The sequence below is a fragment of the Saccopteryx leptura genome, chromosome 5, assembly GCF_036850995.1.
Source record: "Saccopteryx leptura isolate mSacLep1 chromosome 5, mSacLep1_pri_phased_curated, whole genome shotgun sequence".
Taxonomy (NCBI): Eukaryota; Metazoa; Chordata; class Mammalia; order Chiroptera; family Emballonuridae; genus Saccopteryx; species Saccopteryx leptura.
The window spans coordinates 23,566,385-23,582,969 of NC_089507.1; the positions used below are offsets into that span (position 1 = coordinate 23,566,385).

A 16,585-nucleotide genomic window follows, 5' to 3' on the forward strand; every position below is an offset into this window, starting at 1 on the left:
TGATCTCAAGAGTAAAACTATCTGAGTTCAAGATGTGCCTTGCCATTTCCCAAGTAACTGAACAAAATTACTTCATTTCTCAGAGGTTCATTCTTGTAAATTGTAAAAATAAATAATAATAGCATTCTTTTGATGGTGTTTGTATTAGCCTATTCAGGCTGTCAGAACTGAATACCACAGAATAAGTGGTTTAAACACAGAAATTTTTTTTCTCGCAGTTCTGGAGGCTAAAAGTCCAAGGTCAAGGTCCAGCTGATCCCATTTATTATGAGTTTTGCCTTCCTGGATTGCATATGACCATTTTTTTAATTTTTTTTTTGCTGTGTCCTCACCTGGCCTCTTCTCTGTGAACCCACATCCTTGAGTCTCTGACTCTTCTTAAAGTCCTGTTGGGATTAGAGTCCTACCTTAAAACCTCATTTAATCTCAATTACTTTCCTCTAGGCTCTGTCTCCAAATATAGCCACAATAGAGATTAGAGCTTCAACTAGTGAATTTTAAGGGGACACAATTAATTTCAAAACAGTGCGGTTGTAATGATAGAAATGAAATACTGCATAAAAAGTGCTTGCTCCCCAGTAAAAACCCAAAAATATTAACTGTGTTATTTTAATGTCATTGCTCAGGAGTAAATTTTGATCTTTCTGATCAGTAGGCATAACCTGATAGATTATCCAGGTGGTTGAAGCAAACACAAACCTCTCACCCTCTCATCTTCTCAGTGTCTCCTCATTCATCAGAATTTATTGCCAAAGAGGTGAACAAAATCTCACTCTGTCTCAGAGACAGTGTTGTAATGGTCCATTCTCTCTGGTTTCAACACTCATAATCTTCAGATCAATTCACTACCATCCCGCAAATATCAAGCATTTGCAAAAATGAAGAGTAACAGTGCCAAAATGAAAATAAACAAAAAGGAAATAAAGGTTTGGGTATATGCTGACAGATATACACCACACATTCAAACAGAACTATAGACTCAAGTCATTTACAGCTAATCTCTACAGATTAGATATGCTTTCCCCACCATCCCAAAAAAGATGAATTGTGTTATTGAAGAATCTTATTGTTTCATATATTTTTACTCATCTTTTGTAACCTGCCTTGCTGCCCTCCACATATTCCCATTAATTGACACCTGGACTATTTTTTATTTTGTTTTGTTTTGTTTTGATTGTTCATTAAGACTACCTATTAGATGACAATTCTTAATTTTAAATCACTTATGTAAATGTTGCTTACACATGTAGGTTTATTAATAAACACTATGTGTTTCATTTTCAGTTGCATTAATATTTTACACTTAAAGTTGCAGTTATAGCAAGTTTATTAAAATAATTTCTGGCTAGAATTTAAATAAATAAAGAAACACAGAAAGAGAGCCATTTAGCATGGCGACTTTAAAGGGCTTCAGAGATAATTATATTTTTAGACTAGACATGGAAAATGTGGAAAACATGTTCTTTATATGGAAAAACATCTAAGAAGCACTGTGCAGTTTACTTCAAAACTGCCATAATGATGATTTCTATTTATTCATAAAGAAAGCAAATTTTGTACCATATCATCCTAATAAAGTAGTAATATTTACATAAACATCAGCAGGCTACATTTAAGAAAATCCTGAAATGATATTTCAGATAAAGTTAATAATATTTTCCTATTTTAAATGTGAAACATTTTAATTTTGAAATTTAGATCTGACATAAGTATTTTATTCTTGGGAATTATTTTTAATTTATAAATGTAGGATATTTACAATTTAACTTTACACTTATATAGTTCTTCAAAGTTTGAGTGTTTATGTCTAATCTCCAATGATTACATTAAAGAATTATTGAGCATATTCAAAGACAAAGCTATACAATAAGGAAAAGACACTGATCTCTAAGAGTTTACAGTAGTTTCAACCCAAATGTATTATTGACTGATCTAATTCAGACCTAGGTTTTCTATTCAGTTCCTATCTTGGGTTACTTGAACACTGGCCTTTATGCATATATATTTCATAGTGCAAAGAGTTGTGGAAGTAAGGACAAATAATTATATAATACCTAAGCTTTTGAAATTTTTAAACAATTATAATAGTCCTTTTAATTGGCACATTGTATTGTATAATATATTCAGCTTCTAAGAAAAACATCAACAAAGCAGCTATTTGTAGATAGATGAGCGATAATCTTTCCACGGCATTAATAGAATGCAGTATATAAGTCAGGCTTCTCCAGAGAAACAAGACCAATAGAATATGTACAGATATGAGAGGGTATTTATTATGGGAAGTGGCTTATGTGGTAATGGAGACAGAGAAGTCCCACAATATGCTCTCTGCAAGCTGAAGAATCAACTCATTCAGACTCATGAAAAGGGAGAACACTTGGCTCTGGCCGGTTGGTTCAGTGGTAGAGCGTTGGCCTTGCGTGCAGAGGTCCCGGGTTCAATTCCCGGCCAGGGCACACAGGAGAAGCGCCCATCTGCTTCTCCACTCCCCCCCCCTCTCCTTCCTCTCTGTCTCTCTCTTCCCTTCCCGCAGCCGAGGCTCCATTGGAGCAAAGATGGCCAGGGCGCTGGGGATGGCTCCTTGGCCTCTGCCCCAGGCACTAGAGTGGCTCTGGTCGCAACAGAGCGACGCCCCGGAGGGGCAGAGCATCGCCCCCTGGTGGACAGAGTGTCGCCCCCTGGTGGGCGTGCTGGGTGGGTCCCGGTCGGGCGCATGCGGGAGTCTGTCTGACTGTCTCTCCCCGTTTCCAGCTTCAGAAAAATACAAAAAAAAAAAAAAAAAAAGGAAAGGGAGAACACATGTTTCTTGTAGTAAGCTACTGAAATTTTGAAGATGTTATGCAGCAAAATTAAAAAATATATATATTAGCAGGTAGAGTGGTAAAAGAAAGACAGGGGTCAGGTAGAAGAGAATAATATAACCAAGGTATAAAGTCCCCCAAAAGATGGAGAAAATACATATCAAATGCATTGCCTGAAAACTGCAATTAAATTTTCATGGGAAAGTTTAAGGGTTGGTAAATTGCATTATCCTATCAAATGTGAGCTCCATCTGAGCAACAGTTTTGTTTACTTTGTCACTTCCTAGATAGTACCTAATAGTAGTGCCTAGAACAGTGCCTATGACAAAATATGCATTTGAAAAATATTTGTTCGTTAAAGAGGTAACCCAAATGCAGTTAAGGACTTACTTTTTCCAGCTTAAAACTGGAGGTAATCAAATGTTTTTCAAACTAGGAATTTCATAAACCATATTAGGTTACTGGCTTGGGTGGTGGGCTGAGGGGTTAGGGGTATTCAGTTTCCTGTAATACTTCTGTTTTTATATGGAAAAGCCTCTAATACTGTTACGCTCCTGGATTCCTCAATAGAGAGTATGAATTAGAACGACAATACTTTAGAGCTTTATGAACTGATTAAAGCTTTTTTTTTTTTTTCATACTCCCTGTGTTTCTGATAGAGCAGGCTTTTTGACCACCCTATATGTCTCTCATTCTTTAAACAAGGAACAAGCATGAGAAATAAGCAGTACCAATAAAAAACTCTTTTAGGGACTTTATTAAACCTATTTTTAATAAGACTTTCTTTGTATTCTTGCAATTTATTTGAGGCATTCCTACTGCTATTATTAACACCTTTGCTAACAGTTAGAAGAAGTCTTTAATAAATTAAGTCAATAAGAAGAAAGCATAAATGGAAAATGCCAAAAAAAAAGTCTTGCTGAAAGTACTTTGGGGGTCTGGATTCAGATTCCTGAAGCAATTTTTTGTTATCTTATTTTATGCAATTAAAAATTTTTTTATGCATAAAGTTAGATTTCAACTGATTTTCATTTGATTTCTTGTAAGTTATATATAGTTGGAAGAGTTGTGATTAATATACAGAATGAGGTAAATTATGTAAATGGAAAGGAGGAGAATAATAAAAGTAATGGTATTGAGGTAGATGAGTCCATGGTAACTTATTGGATAAAGGGAAAGAAACAGGGAAAAGTTAAAGATGATTCTAGTTTAAATTCTGGGGAGGATGGTGATGTTATCAAACTACAATGGGAAACAAAAAAAGTAGGATTAACTTTATGAAGGTTTACGTTGTTTGTAAAAGACTTGAGGAATCATTTGGATAGTTATGGGGTAATGACTAGAACAGGGATCGGAAACCTATAGCTCACAAGCCAGATGTGGCTCTTTTGATGGCTGCATCTGGCTCGCAGACAAATCTTTAGTAAAAAAATAATAACGTTAAAAATGTAAAACATTTTCATGTATTACAATCCATTCATTTCCTACAGCTCATGTTCATGGTTGCGGGTGGCTAGAGCCAATCACAGCTGTCCTCCAGGAGAACACCAGATTTTTATTGGATAATGCATAACGTACATGAGTCATTGTATGGTTCTCATGGAATTACATTTTAAAATATATGGTGTTCATGGCTCTCTCAGCCAAAAAGGTTCTCAACCCCTGAACTAGAAGGTATTCAAATTTGTGATTTTGATTCACATGAGAATAAATATTGTGGCAATATTTATTTACAAGTACAGTATACCCTTCTTACTCATGCTTTTACTTTCTGTGATTTCAGTTACCAGAAGTCAATTCTGGTCTAAAAATATTAAATGAAAATTTTCAGAAATAAATAATTCATTAGTTCTTAATAGTGATCCATTCTTAGTACCATAATGAAATCCTGTACCATCCTTCTCTGCCCCATCCGGGACATGAGTCTGATTCCATTGGCCACTGTATCCTCCCTGTGTACATTACCTGCCCATTAGTCACTTAGTAGCCAACTGTTACAGTATCGCAAAGCTTGTGTTCAAGAAGCCCTTATTTTATTTAGTAATATCTCAAAAATGCAAAAGTAGTAATACTGATAATTTGGGTATGGAAAAGAGAAGCCATAAATTGAAAAGGTGGAAGTTCTTGACTTAAAGCATTTTATCACCTCACATCATCACTAGAAAAGTGATGCAGTGCAAAAAGATGTTAGAGAGAGTGATCACATTCACATACGTTTTATTACAGCATACTATTATAATTGTTCTAATTTATTAATAACTATTATTAGTCTCTTACAGTTCCTAGCTTTCTAATTAAATTTTATTATAGATACATAGGTATAAGAAAAAACTTAGCATATATAGTATTTGGTATTATTCGTAGTTTCAAGCATCCACTGGAGATCCTGCAAATGTAACTCTTGTGAATAGAGGAAGCTACTGTAATCAACAGAGTTATATAAAAAGGACCTCATGAAAGATGGTCACATAAAAAGAGTTTGTCCCAGGAGGAGAGTCTGTGACTGAACTGGGCAAGGATGTGTACCTAGGATGGATAAAGAAAGAAAAGTCCCCGATGGGGACAGCATGGGGACTTTGAAGAGAATAATAACCAGAGGAAAGAAAGTTTATTCATATTGAATATGTTTTCAAGCATTTCCCATGCCATCTCATTTCATTCTCAAAACCCTGTGAGAAAGACACTACTGTTGAGTGATCTAAAACTTGGCAAGGTTAAAAAAAAAAACTGGCCAAGATCCTAAAACCAGAAAGGGCCAAGCTGGGATTCAAACAGTCTGTCTGACTTCAAAACCCATGCTTTTTCTGCCAGCTCCTGAAGCCCCCTTCATGAGACAGTGTGCTGTTATCAGAGCTGAAGGAAAGCTATCTGCTGGAAGGATGCAAGGCCAAATCCTGGGGAAAGCATTAAGAGTATACTAATAAGCTATCACATTAATAATAGACTAATGTGAGCAACTGGTTCTATTATTTTGCAGCTAGGGAAAGGGAAGTAAAATGATTTTTTCATCATCACACAGTTGGCGAGCATTCAAGCCAGAAGGAGTACTCAGGTTTTCTGACTGCTCCTACAGAGCCACTGTCCGGCACCACCTTCTGCCTCTAATACACATTGTTAAGAGACACATTGAGACGTATTAAAAATTTGAAGAGATTATGTGACAAAGAATTCACTCATGCAGGGTGGCACCAAACCAGACAGGAGCAGGAGAGAGACTTTTATAGAAAAAAAAAAAAAAGCAAAGCAAAGCAAGGTAGTTACTGGTTGGCTATAGCTTACAGCTTAGTTGACTGTCTGTGATTGGTTATTCTGAAGATATAATTTGGTAACCTCAAGGCACTGATGGCTTCAATTTTGGTTTGCTTACTATGTAGGCCACCGTGGCATTAGATTGCCCTCAGTCTAATAGCCTACTTGTTTAATTAATTTAACAAAACTGTGAATCATAATACATTCAGTGATGACTAGAGCCTTAGTCACCTGTCAAAGGCTATTGGGCATACCTCATTCATTTTTGCTACCAGTTCATTTTATTTTATAACGTATTCTTTGGTTGAATTAAGATATATACAGCAAGAAATTAAGAATATGCAATATAAAGAAAGCATGAATTTCACAGACAAAATAAGCTTTCCACGGATACTCCAATTTCTGCCTGCCTGACTAAAAATAAGACATTTTTTTTCATTGAATTTATGAGGATGACATTGGTTAATAAAATTATATAAGTTTCTGGTGTACAATTTTATAATATGTTATCCGCATACTGTGCTCTGCGTTCACCTCTGCTAATCAAGCTTCCTTCCACCAGCACTTACTCCCCCCTTTTCCCCGTCTAACCTTCCCCACCCCCTTCCCTCTGGTGGTCATCATACTGTTGTCTGTGTCTGCGAGGGTTTTATTTTATTATTCCCTTTCTCTTTTTCCTCCAAACCCCACCCCCACCCCCATCCCTCTGACAGCTTTCGGTCTGTTCTCAGTATCTATGAATCTGTTTCTATTTTGTTTGTTACTTTATTTTGTTCATTAGATTTTACATATAAGTGAAATCATATGGTATTTGTCTTTCTCTGATTGGCTTATTTCACTCAGCATAAAACTCTCCAGGTCCATCTATGCTTCTGCAAAAAGTAATATTTCCCTTCTTTTACTGCTGAGTAGTATTGCATTGTGTACATTTACCATAGCTTTTTAATCCACTCATCTGCTTATGGGCACTTGGTCTGCTTCCAAATCTTGAACATTGTAATAACGTAGCAATGAACAGTGTGAATATATTCTTTTGAATTAGTGTTTCATATTTCTCTTCTCCTTTTGGTATCCTTATGATACGGATGTCATACTTCATGTTGTCTGAAAGGTCCCTAAAACTGTCCCTTTTTTAAAAAAAAATTTCTTTCAGAGGTTTTTTCTACTTTGTTTTCCAAATTACTGATTTGATCCTCTTCTTCATTCAACTTACTACTGTTCATTCCTTCCAATGTGTTCTTTTTTTTTTTTTTTTAACAAAGACAAAGAGAAAGTCAGAGAGAGGGACAGATAGGGATAGACAGAAAGGGAGAAAGATGAAAAGCATCAATTCTTCCTTGGTGGCAACTTAGTTGTTCACTGATTGCTTTCTCACATGTGCCTTAACTAGGGGGCTATTGCAGACCAAATGACCCCTTGCTCAAGCCAGCAACCTTGGGCTCAAGCTGGTAAGCCTGTGCTCAAGTCAGATAGCCCATGCTCAAGCCAGCAACATCGGGGTTTTGAACCTGGGTCCTCTGCATCCCAGTCCAATGCTCTATCCACATGCCACCACGTGGTCAGGCCCTTCCAATGTATTCTCTAATTCAGATACAGGGTGTTTTTTTTATTTCCAACTGGTAGTTTTTTATGGTTTCAATGGCCTTTTTCATTCTGTTTAAAATCTTTATAACCATTATTTAAACCCTATGTATGATGCATTTATTTTTTTTATTAATTTTAATGGGGCGACATTGATAAATCAAGGTACATATGTTCAAAGAAAACATCTCCAGGTTATTTTGACATTCAATTATGTTGCATATTCATTACCCAAAGTCAAATTGTCTTCCGTCACCTTCTGTCTGGAAACTCATATAATTTTCTTTGTGCCCCTCTCCTCTCTCTACCCTCTCCCCCTTTCTTCCTTCCCCCTCCCCCCCAGTAACCACCACACTTTTGTCCATGTCTCTGAGTCTCATTTTTATGTCCCACCTATGTATGGAATCATACAGTTCTTAGTTTTTTCTGATTTACTTATTTCGCTCAGTATAATGTTATCAAGGTCCATCCATGTTGTTGTAAATGATCTGATGTCATTTCTCATGGCTGAGTAGTATTCCATAGTATATATGTAACACATCTTTATCTAGTCATATGATACATTTCTTGCCTCCATTTTATTTAGCTCTTTTTCTGGAGATTTCTCCTGGGTTTTATTTATTTTTATTTTTATTTTTCATTTACACCTGTTTCTTTGTCCCTCTATCTTGGCTACCTTGTTTTCTTTGCTTTTATGTATTAGATAGATCTACTCTTCTCCCAGTCTTTGTGGGGTGGCTTGATGTAGTAGGTGTCCTGTGAGGTCTCCTATTGCAGTCTCCTTGATAACCTGATCTTGGTGCTCTGTGAAAGTCCCCTGTGGGGGTTCTGTGGGCCCTCCCATTGTAATTGAGTCATGATTGTTATTGGCCTGTATATGCAAGGGGTTAATTCTCAAGCTGACTGACTGTGACCCTCAACCCTAACCACATCGTGTGAGCTGCTATGCAGGTGCTAACCACATAAAGTAGAATTCACCTTAGCAAGGTTCTGTTCCTGTCAAGATCGCTCTTTGGATACGTCACCTGTGAAACCCGTTCAAACCTGTTCTGATGTTGTCTGAAGCTGGACACGGCATGTGTTGTGTCTGGGTCTGTTGGGAAGAACTCTGGTGAAGGCCAAGGTAAGATGCTGCCTGTAACTAACCTTTTGCAACCTTTTTAAAGCTACAAGTGATCCACAGTTTGCAGTTGCTTCTGCTGGGTTGGGGTTTGTGCAGGAAGGACCAAGCTGCATACCAACGCCGTCTTTTAACAGTACCAGGTCTGGAGGCGGTCCATCAAAAGTCCCAAAGCAACCGCAAGATCTGCCTCTGCCTGCCTCCACTTGCTGGCTGCCTGACAGGCTCAGTCACTAGAAGAACCTCTGGCTGCTCTTCAGTCACGTGGTATAGGTTTTCAATAAGCCACCAGAGAGTCATGAGTAGTGTTCACTGAGTTGATACAGGCTCAAAGTCGGTGCCAGTGCTGGATTGGAGGCCACTCAGCAGATGTCCTTGGGTGTACCAAGTCTAACTCCCCCCCCCTTGGGAGTTCACGTACCTTCTTGCTATGGGGGTGTCTTAGGGAGTCATCAGGGTAAGGCCAGCAGAGTATATCAAGCCTAAACAAACCAAGATTTGTCCATTGAAGGAAGGATTCTGATCCTGTCAAGTGTGCAGGGGAAATATGGCCCCTCTTCTGGAGCCACACAACTCAGTCTTCTGGGAAGAAATGGAGCTTAACAGGGTAGGACTGATGAGTGCTGAGATGATGGTGCTACTGAGTTTCCTGTGAGGGGTAGGTGCTGGTCAGTCTTTGGAGAAGGTGGGGATTTTGCCCTGACCTTGGCAGAGAGGTACCCAGGAGTCAAGCCGGTGAGGCCTCTGGAGCAAGAACCAGGCAAGGGTCGTCAAACTTTTTATAAAAACCGCCCACTTTTGCAGTGCTGGTCAACCTAGTTCCTACCGTGCAACCAAACAGTGCCGCGATTGGCCCATCATGAAAGCTGGAATGCCCACTAGTGGGCCGTAGGGACCAGGTCTACCAGCACTGCAAAAGTGGGCGGTTTTTATAAAAAGTTTGACGACCCCTGGTGGGTCTGACAGAAACCTGGAAGGTTGTTCTATCATATTTTCTGTTAAAGGGAAGTGCCAGTCAGGTTCACAGTGAGGTGAATGGTTGCCTTCCCAAAGCCAAACAACTCAGCCACTGACAACCCCTGAGTTCTTCTGAACCTCTGAAACTTGGCCAAGACAGCTGACTTCTCAGCAGGATATAAACTCTTCAGAGAGGGAGCTAGAGAGAGTCCAGAGGGTGTGGCTATTGCTTTCTCCCAAGCTGATGCCACAATAAAAGGGAACGCTTCCCCCAAGGAAGATGGCGACTGCTCTATAGAAGAATGATGCAGCGCAGGATTCCTGGCAGCTGTCCCTCCAGCTCTCTCCCCAGAGCATCAAACCCCAGACCCTCCTCATGTGGCTCTAGTTCACTCTGTCCTCCCTCCACCAGAGCCCAGAGTGAGAAACTGTGAATGAAATTTTGTGCCTTGGCCCTTCAAGAGGGTGTCTGTGTCTCTAGTGGATTCCTGTCTCTCTGGTGGAGATAAATCCCACTGCTTTTCAGAACCAGATTTTACGTGGATGCTTCTTTTGGCATTGGTGCTCTTGGCTGAAGACCTTGGATCGGGGTTGAGACCTCACACTTCTTAAGGGGAAATCCACCACACAGCTGAGCTATACCCCCAGAATCCTCAGCCACTACCCATGGAAACAGGGCCAGCCCTTTTGTATCTCTGCCCTTCCTATCAATCTCAATGTGGCTTCTTCTGTAAATCCTTGGTTATAAGACCTGCTAGGTTTCAGTTGGCAATTCAGAATGATTGCTCTATAATTTAGTTGTAATTTCAGTTTGGTCCTGAGAAAAGGTAAGTGTCTTCACCTTAATTTTTAATAGTAAAACTATGTTCACATTCTTAGAATGATACGCCAGTCATTATCCCTAATGACTTTACCAGCTGCTGTGCTCTACTCTATATCTCTGTATGAAAACTTGATGATTAATGTGACTAACGTAATGATACAAGTACCACTTACTTTTAAGTTAAAGAATTAAATTCTCTACTCAAATGAATTGAGATTATGATGTTTTCACATTAGTTTACACAGTTCAATGTTTCTATCCAGAGGATTTCTTTAGAGATCTCTGATTATATCATCTTCATAAGCTTAAACAATTTTTTATTAGCTGTTTTTTAAAGCACCCAGGAGTGTTGGAAATTATTTTTAAGGTTAAAAAAGAGTGATTTACATACCTTTTCATTGGAGATGTATATAATGAGTAATTAAAATAGCTGAATTTGAAAATTCTATAAAATAGAAGCAGTCCCCAGGTTATAAATGCGATAGGTTCTGTAGGTTTGTTCTTAAGTTAAATTTGTATGTGAGTTGGAATATGTATATTTACCTATTAAATGCAACTCAGATGTTTGTCTTAACCTAGTATTTATTTTTACCTTTCTGTGCACATAAATACTTAAATATTTTCAAATACAACCTCAAACAACCTTGGATGATGCAGAAGATGATGCACTTGTTGGAGAGGATGGGACTGGTGTCAGAGAGCCAGGGCTTGATTCTGCTTCTGGAGTCAGTTTCTTGAGGTTGGCATCAAAGGAGGCTTGTACACGGCTTTTCTTTTTCCCATCATGAATGGTCCAGAGGCCTCTTAGACCTTCGCTAATTGTGTGGTAAACTTTAGCAAACTTCTCTGTGTAGGATCTTGCCCCTTTAACTTTGTCATTCCTGCTTCAATGAGCTGAAAAATATCAGCTAAATCTTTTCTAAAAGTTTTCTTTGGTCCTGGAGTGTCTAGGTTCCTATTTTCTTCCCTAAATGCTATCATCTACTGCCCTTGTTCCATAAGGCCTTGATTTGTTAGTCTTTTGCCATGGGGGTCGAATAACTCTATGATATCATTTTCACTGGTGTCCAACTACAGTTGATTACCTATAGCCCTGATAGCACTTTGTTTATGAGCTGTACATAAGTTGGATGTTTGTAAGTTGGGGACTTACTGTACAATGAAGAGTAGCTACTCTGTAATGGTTTTCACATACAAAAGGACACTCATGGCATAGTACTTGACTTTATGAATAAACAGTTTCAGGATATTTAGAGTTTAAAAAGAAATTTTGATATATTTTTCCTAGGATTAAGTAAAACGAACATTTGAAGAGGGTAAAAAATAACAACCTATGAAAACTCTCAGGTCATTATTTCCTCTGTAATTCAACAGTTTTTATTTTACTCAGCACTTATAAAAAGATTTATTTAACTCTATTCATCTTATTCCTAATATGGCTGTTTTTATTTAAGCTAATTTCTCCTTCAAGATGCAGGAGAAGACAGCAGGTAAACATTCAGTCTTAAAGAATGAACATCTAGCCCAAGGCATGCTCTACTTAATGCTCTGCCGTCCCTAACAGAGAAACTGTGTTTGATACTACGGCTCTTCGGCAGTTTGTAGCCAGAATGAACAGCGATTTGCCTGAACTGGACAACTTTCAGGCGGACTTTAATCATGTTTCAGTGAGAAATCTTAAATATAACTTATGCTCACATTTTGGGCTCTTAATGCTATTCATGCAATAAATATAGCCAGGTTGAAGCTAATTCCATATGTAAATACACTGCAAAGTAGGACTTCTCATATAAGGATAAGAATAATTAGGTCATCGTTTATTATAATATTCCATGGTAGTTTGGATTTTGGAACTCCAAAAGAACCGTTTGTCTATCCAAACAAATAGAAACAGTTGAGAAACACATATAAGATTCAAGCAGATGGAAATCAAATTATCATCATTACTATTGATAAAGATATAAGGAGAAGATGTCTTATGGAGTCAGCCATATGGGCTTATTTATTTGCCTCCCTTTGGATGTCTCTTCTCAACCGTCCCCACAAAGGCAGAGCCCTGACATGCCAATGTTTCCACAATTCAGAGAGACAGAGCCAAATGGTATATTCTCTGCCAGGTACCAGGTCAGAAAGTAGGGGACAGAAGGTGTTGAGCCATGTTCACCAATTAAATAAATAATATTGTTTTGTATTAAAAAAAAATGAACCTGAAAGAAAGGAAAGATTATCTTACACTTGAAATAAACATGGTATGATAGAAAAAAGGCTATTAAATAATTATCTAAACAATCACTTGGGTGTCCAGCACTATTTGTTATTTTATATAACACAACAGATATAGAAGGCTAAATTTAAGGCCAAAAAAGTTCTGCTATCTCAATGCCCTTTCCATTTTTGGTCTCAGAGGAGATAGTCTGGGAAGTTATTATTGTAATTTAAATTATAGACATGACTTTTTATGGTGTCAGCTGAGGCCATCATCTCATTTTACTTAAAACACCAAACAGCTATTGGAAGTTAATGAACTTTCTTTATTAGCGTATCAGGAACATTTAAACCAGTGATCTAGAGAAAAAGACATATTCATGTCCGATTACAAATTTTGGAACTCCCCATCACCTTGATTAATACTGTCTTCAAGATTTGGAAAAATAATATTCAAATATATGCATATGCCCATGTTGTGTGTGTGTATGTGTGTGTGAGTGTGTGTGTGTGTGTACATGGCATGCTTCACTATTATTTTTGGAAAGGAGCCAAATAATATTATTTACTATTCTTATTAACATAAGTTCCATATGGTCCTATATACTACACAATGCTTTAGGAAATTATATTGTTCCACCTAGTACACATGACTTAAAATATAAATATGGAATGATACATATAACTCTATATATATTTAAATCACATAAAATATCTTAATAAATATATATTAAAATGTACCAATTTTAAGGTAAAATATTTTTAAAGTAAACATAAAAAATTAATCATCTTCAAGATCAAGATATATTAACATCTAGATGTTTCTTAAGCTCTATTCCAATTATTAACCCCTTGAGAATAAACATTGAATTCTATCTCCATAGATTACTTTGCCCATTTTAAACATTTGTATAAATACAGTCAAAGGATATATAGTGTTTTGTATCTGATTTCTTTACTTCAACAATTTATCTGTGAAATTTAGCCATGTTGATAGGTATACTTGTAATATATATATATATATATATATATATATATATATATATATATATATTTCCATTGTGTTAATATTAAACAATGTACTTTTTCTTCTACTTTTGATGGACATATACTTGAGTTGTTTTCAGTTCTTTTATTATTATTATATGTTTGAATCAACTTCTTGTCTGCAAGGTGAATGTATGTACTAATTTTTCTGCATATGTGCCTAAGTATCGTTTAGTGAACCTATGTGTACGTTTCTGCTGGTTATATCTTTAGAAGTTATATTGTTGATAAACAGCCACCTTAAGTCAATTCTTGTAAAGCACATCAAAGAGGACTCCTGTTTTTCTACATGTAGTGTATGAGAGTTCTAGCTACTTCGTGTCCTTGTTAGTACCTGTTATAGTCTGCCTTTAAATTTTTTTTCATTTTACTCTTTGAGTGGGCAGATTGAGTAACCTTGTAGCTCACTGAGGTTTTATCTAGCTTACTTTTACATAGTGACAAAAGAGTGGAAGAAAATTTGCACCAGAGCTTGTCTGCATGTGGATTTGTAGTGGAATAACCTTGAAAGGTAGGATAGGGTTGGTGGTGAAAATCTGGGTATAACTGGGCAAGCACTGGGATTATTTTTTAGTCTGAAAAATGTGCAAGTAAACTGAAAATATCTAACACAAGACTTCTGATGAGTTCTGCATTTAAGAAAGATTGTTTTGCATGGTGACAATATCTAGACTGGATTCTAGGAACTGGATAGACAAAAGAAGGGATTGATTACAAACGTTCAAATGACAGAAAGTCATAAACCAGAAAAACCATTTCATCTTAATTACCACTTACTTTTTTAAATTTTTTTAAATTTATTTATTTATTTTAGAGAAGAGAGACAGAGAGAGAGATAGAGAGAGAGAGAGAGAAGGGGGGAGGAGCAGGAAGCATCAATTCCCATATATGCCTCGACCAGGCAAACCCAGGGTGTTTGAACTTGCAACCTCAACATTCCAGGTCGACACTTGATCCACTGCACCACCACAGGTCAGGCAATTAGCACTTACTTTTGTGTCTAGTATAGCTGGTGTTCTATTTGCAGGTAATTGTTTCAGGTATACTAATTGCATCTTTCCAATGAGATTATAAGCTCCTTGAGGTCAAGAACCTCAGTTTATCTTTCTTTCTTATGAGAAAAGTATAAACAAAGCATTATTAAATTCTCAATGAACACTGGTTGAATTGAACCAACTCAATAAAGTACTAACAAAAAGAATAATAAACATCAATTCTTTTTAAATTTAAAAAATATATATATTGGGGTGACAGTTTAAAAGTACTTGGGGAAATGCTGTGTGTTCATTATAAATAAAGATTTATTCTAATATAGCAGAAGCAAATTAGTCATTAAATTTAAAAATACTGTATGCAGTATATTTGTGATGGAATCTATGATTGGAGATTACCTTTATATTTAATGGTTATTGAAATAGTAGTATTAAAATGTGCTTATAAAGTATATTTTTAAATTTTGGAAGTTTTAATCATCAAAATATGAAAGGCCTGTCTTCCTCAATCTCTTTAGAATAAAGGCTAATTCAAAGCTTTTTTCTCTAAATAATAACTTAATTACATTATATTTACATATTCTATAGAAGTTTATATCTATATATAGAATGACCTTAAACACTGTTTTAAAATAAAATAAACTATAGATGATGAACAATAACTTTGCATCTTTTAAATTATGTCCATTTTGTCTGTAATGAAGCCATGTGTTAATGAGAAACTCAAATTCTAGAATGCCTGTAGTCTGTTTTATTAAATACATACCTATAAGAAGTCTGTTGAACTCATATAAATTCATGACCATATTAAAAGAGTAGAAAGGATGTTTCTATATCCATGCCCTAAAAACAAATGAGATGAAATGAAGAAAATTGAACATATAATTATTAAAGTAAGGTAAGTTAAAACCCTTGGAATGTAAAAAAAAAAATTTATTTTTGAAAGAATTTTCCAGATAAATTACAATGCATTATCTTGTTAAAAATTTAATAAAAGTTAAAAAATAAAAACATTAAATTCAAAATATAAAAATTTAAAAGATATGGTCCCCAACCCCTGGGCCATGGACCGGTACTGGTCCGTGGGCCATTTGGTACTGGTCCATAGAGAAAGAATGAATAACTTACATTATTTCCGTTTTATTTATATTTAAGTCTGAACGATGTTTTATTTTTAAAAAATGACCAGATTTCCTCTGTTACATATGTCTAAGACTCACGCTTGATGCTTGTCTCAGTCACGTGATACATTTATCCATCCCACCCTAAAGGCCAGTCCGTGAAAATATTTCCTGACATTAAACTGGTCCGTGGCCCAAAAGAGGTTGGGGACCACTGATGTAAATGTTTACTGTCAGAATCACATGTTAAAAAAAGCTAAGCTTTGCGCAGTGGCAGTATCATAGCCAATGAGGTTTATGGGAGGTGTGATTATTGCTAATTAAAAACTTTTCCCAAAACCCTGTTTTGATGACTTGAAAAAAGCTAAGGAACCAGAATTTGCAATGTGATTGTCTTGAAATCTTTACATTTTCCTTTTTAACACATTGTTTGTTGTAAGAAGAAAACATTGCAGTCATTAATACTCTAAGCTGTAGGCTCTTAGTTTGGTTTTGGAAGTGGGGTCTCATTTTAAACCTAGGGATCCCCATCACAGAAAGAAAAATGCATAAACATAACCTTACAGGGAGTGACAAGATGGCAGTGGAGTAGGTGGATGTTCCAACTTCTACCTCACAGAACCAAAGTGAATTACAACTTAATTTTAAGAACAACCATCTGGAAAAACCAACTTTGGGCTAAACCAAGA

The 16,585-nt window shown here is 36.5% G+C and overlaps 1 non-coding gene across 1 annotated transcript; it reads left to right on the top strand.

The window, feature by feature from the left end:
• The first annotated feature begins 16,155 nt into the window (after nt 1-16,155).
• LOC136407249 (U4 spliceosomal RNA) lies at nt 16,156-16,299 on the top strand. Its single transcript, XR_010751812.1, has one exon. It is a non-coding gene; the product is annotated as a U4 spliceosomal RNA (small nuclear RNA).
• Nucleotides 16,300-16,585: the final 286 nt, after the last annotated feature.